Consider the following 9,951-nt stretch of genomic DNA (forward strand, 5'->3'; position numbering starts at 1 on the left):
TTTGTTTCTGTTTTATCATGGATTATATCATTTGGGAGTCATTGAGAATTCTCCAGGAGAAGAGTGAAATTATCAGGGGGATGATACAATACAAGAAGTAAGACAGTAGAGGATATAATAGATTGAAATGGGAGAGACTAAGAACAAGATATTCATCATAAAAGCCTATGGCTATGGTTGAGGTAAAAGTATAATGTTATTAAGAATGGATCAGAAAATTATAAAAGAAAAACCTGAATTATTTCATATGTTAATTTATTAAATCATTTATACATTTGTTTCTGTATTTCTTTGTCAACATATATTTACTACTATATCGGTTTCTAGGAACACGAAGATGAACAACTCAGTCCTTTCCCTCAATAAACTCATCATCTAGTGATGATGTGTATGATAGATTATTCATAGGACCAACATATCTAAACTAAGAAAATCTGGGAAACGTTTTAAAAGAAATGACATTGAATTAGAGGTTAAGGAATGGGAAGGAAAGGTCTAAGATGTTGAAATTTGGTGGCTGTGAGTGTGGTGCTGATAGCAAGAAATATGGAGATAGGAGACTGATTCATCAAGAACTGCTTTCTAAGAATCTATGGGGAAATTGGTTGAGATGAGGGAAACAAATGACCTGGACCACTAATAATCTATCTTTAATTTGTCTTCTATTGCCCTATGAGACACCCAAGGAAAATGTATGCATAGATTTGGAGGCCTAGTTAATAAACATTATCAGGCTGAGATCAAAACACCTTTGGGGGCGCCTGGGTGGCGCAGTCGGTTAAGCGACCGACATCAGCCAGGTCACGATCTCGCGGTCCGTGAGTTCGAGCCCTGCGTCAAGCTCTGGGCTGATGGCTCGGAGCCTGGAGCCTGTTTCCGATTCTGTGTCTCCCTCTCTCTCTGCCCCGCCCCCGTTCATGCTCTGTCTCTCTCTGTCCCCAAAAAAATAAAAAGTTGAAAAAAAACACCTTTGGAAGACCTACATGAGCTATACAGGATCAGATGAAGGGCTCTATGTCATTGCTAAAGGTAAGCTTAAGTTCAAGCAGGTAAATGACCATTTTGGCCTCATATCTATTAATCTTATCCCCTAGTGGGAAAAAGCTAATTCAGTTGGCAGAAAAGCAAATGAGTGTGAGGACTGGAGCAAGAAGTCAGATAACTTTCTCCAACACCAAGAACCTCTTGTGCCAACCCTTCTCAGTCTAGGGAGCCTCCAAAGCAGGACCACAGCCCTGGCTGTCTGATCTCACCATTTAAGTTGGAAGAGAGCCCAAAGGGATTAAAGTGGGGACCAAAGAAAAGTATAATGTGATGTTTTTGATTCCTTGAGGAAAGACTGGTTAAATGGAAACCACGATTAATAAAGACTGAACCTTGTCTCAGCAGAAAATAACATTACCTATTTCCCTATGACAGTTCTTACCTCTCAAAAGTGCCTTACCTTTCTAGTATCAAAGAATGGTGTGCATCTCAAAAGCAATCATTTTTAAATGAGTTTGGAAAATGTTAACATAACTTTGCAATATCCCCTTTCTATGCACATTAACACAGAAAAACACTACAAAGTCCCAGAAGAAAGAAACAATAATTTATTTCCCCCAAATTATTTGATAATGAATCTTATTTATATAACTCATTAACATTGCAGAAAAGACTTTGGAAAATACTGCAGTAATGGAAGAGACTATAGACATTTGCCAGGACATTTCCCTATTCTAGAGAAACATATATTGTTTCTAAAGATATCCTGAATCTTCTAAGGATTATGTACTTTCCCAAATACGCATTTCATGCTCAATAAATCTGGGCTGAATAAATATTGTTTTCTCTGTGATGGACATTTCTTTTTTTTTTAATGCTTAATTATTTTTGAGAATGAGAGAGACAGAGCATGAGCAGGGGAGGGGCAGAGAGAGACAGAGAGGGAGACACAGAATCTGAAGCAGGCTCCAGGTTCTGAGCTGTTAGCACAGAGCCTGACACAGGGCTCAAATTCATGAACTACAAGATCATGACCTGAGCGGAAGTCAGAAGCTCAACCGACTGAGCCACCCAGGCACCCCTGTGATGGACATTTCTTACAGTGCCACCATGATATAGTCACTGGCAGTCATGTGGTATTTCCCAAATTATACCACATAGGTAGCTACTCCATATGGTTAAAAATAAACTTAGTTCTCAGAATTTGAAAGAGGTCCCCACTGTTCTCAGAGCCAAGATAACCTGTAAAGCAGTGGAGTTTGACTGCTTCACTCATGACTTTCATAGGGACAATGATAATTTGGTTTATTCACTATATCTAAATATAGATTAATTCTTTTAAATTTAGGAGTCATCCCGCATTGCCACCTTCCCTAATCACCACATTCCACATATACACACACGTACATGCACTCACTACTATATATTTGTATATTCGTTTAAGCATACATTATAATTTCAAAAAAAGATTAAAGATAAATTTAGTCTGAGGTATAGGTATAGTCATTATTTTGAATAATAAATGTACAATCTAGTTTTTGGAAGTGGTTGATAGCAGAGAAGCACACATTTTGGAAGCAATACAGAGAATGATGATGAAAATGTAGTGAGTATATATTTTACTGTAGCTGTGATGTTAGTCTAGGTTTCCCAAAAAAGTAATCTCCACAAACCAAAAGCACATTCAAATGGCTAATGTGAAAAACAAATAAAAATAAAACAAGACATCACTGCTGGTAGATTTCAGCAAGAGGAAGACCAGGTAAAATTCTAGAGCTGGCAAATGACCAGCTGCTTCTGTTTCGTTGATAGTGTGCTTGGCTATGGTTGACAAAGGGACACAGTGGCTATCCCAGGCTGTCAAAAAGGGTGGTAAAAAGGCATGGATAAAAGATTTCACAAGATGCAGATATTCTGAAGAATTGAAATAAAAATATTTTAATTTCAGGATCCTGATTATCCAAGATAAAATTTTTGAAATGAAATGAAAATGAAAATGTCACAAGTTTAGGGCATTACGGTGTTGTTTATTTAACAGATTGCTGAGTTTTCTATCTGTATTTTGATTTAAGATATCATGTCTGATACCTATAGTTTTGTTTTATGAATACTAAGCTGATTAAATTTTAATGTTTACTTATAGCCTCTAAAAACCATATGGGGAGTTATCTTTTTAAAGGTCATCCTTTGAATTTTTAAAGGTCTAAAAGTTTTAGTATTGTCTTAAGGCTTTCTACACATTTGTCATCTAAATCTTGCCTGCATATCCATTCAGAATTCCCCTGCACATCCATTTGCAATTTACATATACATATACATGACACCAATTTGATTAATGATCTTCCCATTCTTACTCCGCAGCTTAATGGACAAAATAGGATGTTGACAAGGCTCTTGAGGTAGGCATGAGACATACTGATTACACTGTTTTAAGGCCAATGGAACATTTTCAGTCACAGAACTTTCTGGCATTCTAAACGTCTTTTTTTAATGCTTATGTTTTCAGTGTTTCAACTCTGATGCTGGTAAAATCATGATAATTACTGCAGTTGTTTTTGTTGACCCAGCCTCTGACATTAAGTCTATGTACGCCCAACCTCTTAGAGGGAATGGGGTCTGAGCATTCTCAGAATGTGGTCTGAAGTTATTATTTGAAAAACCAAATAATGTGAGTTAGATTGTTTCTTTTTCTCATTGCTAGATTTAATTTTATCAAGAAATCATATTCATTTTTGATGGTTTTTGTCAATAATCCTGATTATAATGTAGTCTTGAAGAACTTTGTATCTGAATAGAGTTTTCAATAGTTTATTAGCTATCTTCCACAGAAACCTTATTAGGTCAGTATAATTATCTGCTATTATATGGTAAGCTTATTGGAAAATATTCTCTAAAGTAGCGTTATCCTCAAAGTGGCACTGTTATTTTAATATTCATTTTGATAGTAATAGCAGAATCTGTGTTTAATATTATGTCCTCAGGCATACTGTACTTAATACATCTTATTGCCTGACACTTTTTTTTTCATTTAATTGCCATAATAATGCAAATGGAAAACAATAATGACTAAAAGATAAATATATGACCTTCAACATTAAGTGTGAGTCCATAAAGAAAATTAGGAAAGAGAGGGTGTGAAAATATGGTCGATCTTGGATAATTTTAGCTAGAAATTATTCACAGGCTGTTACTTACTTAACTCATGTTGCCTCAAGTTACATGAAAAGCTAACAATTTTTTAAATCTATATTACATATATGTAATTAATATGAACTAATTAATAATATTATGAAAGACAAACTGACCTTTTTTTTCAATATATGAAATTTATTGTCAAATTGGTTTCCATACAACACCCAGTGCTCATCCCAACAGGTGCCCTCCTCAATACCCATCACCCACCCTCCCCTCCCTCCCACTCCCCATCAGCCCTCAGTTTGTTCTCAGTTTTTAAGAGTCTCTTATACTTTGGCTCTCTAGGAGGGAGAATCTTAAGCAGGCTCCATGCTCAGTGTGGAGTCCAACACAGGGCTCCCTCTCACAACTGATTGTGAGATCATGACCTGAGCCAAAACCAAGAGCCAGATGCTTAACCTACTGAGCCACCCAGACACCCTCCAGTATTCCACTTATGAAGTAGGGCTGCAAATATATGCTAGTCATCTTTTTAAAGATTTTATTTTTAAGTAATCTCTACACCCAACATGCGGCTCGAACCCACAACCCAAGAGCAAGTGTCACATGCTCCACTGACCCAGCTGGACAGAATTCCAACATGCTAGTCATTTTCTCTTTTGCCTGGGATACTGCTGGCTAGTGGGACAGGGTTGGGAAGGCAACATTCAGCCTTGGGTCCATAAACTGAGCTGAGTGCCACCCTGAAGGCTGCATCCACAATATCTCCAGTATCACATGATGAGGAGCCCATAATACATAATCATTAGACCTAGTTGTAACCTAAAGTGCCTCAGGGATCATTAGAGACAGTTAGGAAAAAAGTACCCACTGTGCAAAAAGACATGTAGAGTGAAGGTGGGAAAGAAAAAAATGCGATTTATTTCCACTGAAAAATCAAATTACGTTTTTATATGGCAATCAAAATATACATGAAATTACAGACATTTTGAGACTGAAGAGTGACACAAAAGTAATTAAAGCATGCTGAGCTTGTAGTGTTCAGGAGAATAAAAATAATCATAAACTTTAAGCCTTGACAGAAAAGTCTATAGTTAAGATTGTATGTCAAAAACATAAAAGCAACTGCTGTAAGAATGGCTTCCAAACACCACAAGGGAAAGGAAAATGTAGAAAACTTTCATCGGTGTGATAGTAGACAAGAAAGTAGAAAAAAATAATTAAAAGAAGAGGATGACAGATAATCAAATTATAAAATAAGGTAAGATAATTAAGCCTACATATATTAGTAATCACTTAACTTATAACTGTATTTCATTTACCTATAAAGTTAGAAATAAGTGGATTTGAACAAACTAAAGTCCTATTATATGCTTCTTACAAAGCACACATGTAAACAAAATTGTACAAAAATATAAAATTAGAGGAATAGAAAATAAATACCACTTATCTAATAACCCAAAGAAAATTGGTGATTAAATACGGAGTTTGGAAACAGATACACATATATACAGAAATTTGATACATAATAATAATAAGTATAATAATAAGTATAATAAGTATAATGATGATGATGATAATGACTGATGATGATGTGGTGATGAATGTTATTGTGTACATATCATGTGCCAGGCTTGATAAATGCTTTATCAACTTTAGTTGATCTGCTTCTCATGACAACCATAAAGACTTTAAAAGCTACTATAAATTATTATGGTCCTTCAGCTGGCTATCCATGGGCACCTTTGTTTTTAGATCTTTAGTATTTAAAATGTGAAAAGAAAACTTGACAGCTTGTAGAAAACTGGTCTATGAATACAAACAGAATATATATGCACAAGAGGAAAAATCAAGAAACTGATAAAACTATGAAAGGAACCCATTTCTCTACTAATCAAAACAACAACTTACTGCTTCATGCTTATCAGTTTGGCAAGAAATATAAAGTCTGAAAATACAACAATTGGCAAGCATGGAAAGAAACATAAACTTTTATACAGGGTTGTTGGAAGAGTAAATTGGTACACCTCTCTGGAAAGGTTGCAGACTAAATTTATCTTATACCCTACCAAGAAATCCCATTTCTAATATATCCTAGAGAAATGCTTCCCACACACTAATAGGGAAACATAAAAGTAGTCACAAAATCAATTCTTTTATTTGGAAATTATTAGAATTAATTTGATGTGGATAAATCTAAAATGCATAATATTGATATGGGAAAAGAAGTAAAGATACATAAAGTTGAATGCCATATACAAAAGTATAAAAATATGCAAATTAATGCTATGCATTGTTTTAGAATTCCCATGTATTAAAAGCATAAAATCATGAATTGCAATAAATAAAACAAATTCACGTTAGTGAATACTTCTAGGGAAAGAAGGAGGAAAGACAACCCAAAAGAGTTGTGCAGAGCTTCAGTTTTATCTGTAATACTTTATTTTTTCAAAAAAATATGAAGCAAAGACATGAAAACATTAAATTATGTTAAATGAAACATGAACAATGAAACATGTTTCATTAAACATCAAATTATGTTTAATGAAAACATTAAATTATGAGCAGTGGCTATATAGATATTTGTTACATCATTCTGCATATTATATTGCCCATTTGGAGTATTTTACAAAACCCTAATTAGTACTATAGTGTACAAATATGGTATAAAAACAGTACTTTCTAATATATAATTAATCTAACAATTAGATATTACAAAAATTGTATTAGATTATATATTAGATTACATAAATAAATAGGTTTATAATATAATTTATAATACTTTCATAACACTACTTTATATGTACATTCAAATGTGTTTCCTTTGGCACTTAGGTGGCTCAGTCAGTTAAGCATCCAACTCTTGATTTTGGCTCAGTTCGTGATCTCATGGTTGGTGAGATCAAGCCCCTTGGGATTCTCTCTCTCCCTCTCTCTCTCTCTCTCTCTCTCTGCCCCTCCTCTGAACACATGTGCATGCATGCATGTGCTCTTCTCCCTTTCAAAATAAGTAAATAAACTTAAAAAAAATGTGTTTCCTCTCTCCCAATTGTCTCAGTTCTTTTTGATTAGCATAGTTCATAGCATATGGTTCGAATTCAGTATATAATTGTAGAGTAAAACAATAACTAAAATTGAAAAATTTTCCATGTACAGAGTGTATAATTTACCACCAGAAGACTGCAGTGGGTAAAAAGAAACACAAATACAGAAACTCGGGATGCACCGATAAACATTATGCATGAAAAGATTCTACTTTTTTAGTGCTTTTCTTAGATATAATGTATTCTAAATGTCCTTGGAAATGTACACATATTTTAAAAGTGCAACAAACTATTTTAGGTGGAATTTAAGATGATTACTATAAATATAATTAATTTTAAAAGATAATTTGTAGAGCAATCTCATCACATACGTTTTTTGTAAGTTATATCAACAATCTGTGGATCTTTTACTACAAGCTATAAACAAATGAGGAATAGTTTAATTCCACTTAATAAGTGAGCTTATTAGGAATTCACACAGTTTACACAGCTGCTGTTTATAAATACAAATCCAAGAGACAAGTTTTGAGAACATAATTCAACCAACATGATAACTTAAATCTTATTAATTATGCAATATAAACGATTTTAAAATTTCAAAATTTTACTAGAATTGGGGCATTTTCATATTATGATACTACCCAGGGAAACATCTAAATAAGAGAAATTCTAATTATTGCTGTGATTTATAGATAATAAACTTTTTCTCCCTCCCCTTGTATTAGCCTGGAAAGGAATCTTTTTTATTCATAATTTAATTTTATCATCATGGACCTTTGACTTATAGTTGACCTGAAGCTTAAGTAGGAATTTTACTGTAAGCAAAAGGGACAAGTATTATAAAGGGGAATGCAGTTGTTTTTAGTACACAGTCAGCTTATGTGATAAAGAGTCAGAGATGCTGCTCTTATTTAGGTATGGATGGATGGTAGGAGAATGGAAATGGTGGCTGATTTACCCATAGGGATCCAAAAATGGTATAATATGAAGGAACTGGACAAAGACATTAAATGTAATTTTTGTCATTTGTGAGAAAACACATTTAGACCATGATTAAATGGATTTAAAGTGACTCACAATATTACATTATATGAATGACAGGGCTTGAAAAAATGACAAACTAACAGGTCTGTTGGTTTTTTCATCAGACCGAACCTGGACCGCCCCATCACTGAGGAAAAATAATCTGCATCTGAGGAACACGAAACTGCTGGAAACCCCTTGGCATGTAGAAGGTGTCTGGTCTGGAAGCTCAGGCAGAAGCGTGGTGTCAGGCAATTCACAAATAGGTTGGGGAAAGCTTTGTCAGTATGCTCTTTTCTCTCCACAACATAGTCCCGGGCAAGTTATAATCTTTCAGTGAATAACACGAGACTGAATAAATAGATACATACTTACGTGCTTATAAATACATAAAAAATAAAATAAAATAAAAATTAAAACTGATAATCCAGCACCACAAGAACTGGAGGGTTACTAATATTTAAAAGAAGCAAAATAAATTTCTTCAAAAAAAAAAGGATATATTGATAATACAGAATAGCTAAAAGTGATTATAAAGAATTAAAGGTAAGTGGTAAGGGACCATCTTATTTCCAAAGAGAATTGAGTTATAGTGGAATCTGTGGGAAAGACCATTTTTATTTTTAAAAGAGAGCATTTTCACTGCCAACTTCCTTGGGCAAATTTATAATGTATTGCAACATAAAACAAGGAAGATCTGGTTTTGACATAATTTGTTTAAAGATATGCCATTACTATTTTATCATCTTGTTGTTCACAAACATCCACAAATATTTGAACTCCTCCCTCCTCCGGCTTCTCTCTCTTTCTCTCTCTCTCTCTCTCCTTTTTTTTCCTTTGTGTATGTGTGTGTGTGTGTGTGTGTGTGTGTGTGTGTGTGTGCGTGTTTTGGTAGGGGTGTATCTCAGTGAACATTTTAGGATGAATTCCAGCAAAATATCCCAAAATGGTAGAATTAATCTGTTGGAAGAAGTAATTAATTTAGTATTAATTTAAACTTTGATAAATTCTTTTTTTAATTTTTTGAACAAAATTATTTTTTAAAAACATTTTTTTAACATTTATTCATTTTTGAGAAACAGAGAGAGACGGAGTGTGAATGGGGGAGGAGCAGGGAGAGAGGGAGACGCAGAATCCAAAGCAAGCTCCAGGCTCTGAGCTGTCAGCACAGAACCTGATGCAGGGCTCCAACTCACATACCATGAGATCATGACCTGAGCTGAAGCCTGATGCTCTAATTGACTCAGCCACCTAGGTGTCCCTGATAAAATCTTTCAAAACTCATGATTTAATTTTCATTTCATACTAAACTATTCTTTCTGGTAGTTTATTTTTTTTTTATACTGAGTCTTTTTTTTTTTAATAATACATCAAACCACCAACTTACAAGTGGACACTTGCTTTAGGTCTACTTGATAAGGGGTATTAGTCTAAAATAGTTTGTAAATTACTTAGAGGTTACAAAAACAGGGGTGGGGCTATATTCATGCACTATTGCATATAATAGGGAATTTAAATGCCAGAAGATTCTGAGTTTGGGCCTTAAAGTAAAATTATGATACAGGCTTTGTTGATGCACTACTACAGGACCTATTCTAAGACTGTACATGCTAGAACACAATCTATTTGTGGAATCAAGGCAAGATCAATGAGCATAGTGAAGAGCTTATTCTATTTTGAGCCATTTTCTTGGTGAGAGAGAGGTTAGACACAGTAGTGGCATAATTGTGTCTAAACTCTGCATGCTTCCTATGAAAAATATTTA

General features: G+C 34.3%; 1 long non-coding RNA gene across 1 annotated transcript; it reads left to right on the forward strand.

Moving 5' to 3' along the window:
• The first annotated feature begins 961 nt into the window (after nucleotides 1–961).
• Nucleotides 962–8,577, forward strand: LOC125172861 (uncharacterized). The gene is made up of 3 exons (XR_007154856.1): nucleotides 962–1,029; nucleotides 3,346–3,383; nucleotides 8,312–8,577. It is a non-coding gene; the product is annotated as an uncharacterized LOC125172861 (long non-coding RNA).
• Nucleotides 8,578–9,951: the final 1,374 nt, after the last annotated feature.

Source organism: Prionailurus viverrinus, chromosome C1 (genome assembly GCF_022837055.1).
Source record: "Prionailurus viverrinus isolate Anna chromosome C1, UM_Priviv_1.0, whole genome shotgun sequence".
NCBI lineage: Eukaryota > Metazoa > Chordata > Mammalia > Carnivora > Felidae > Prionailurus > Prionailurus viverrinus.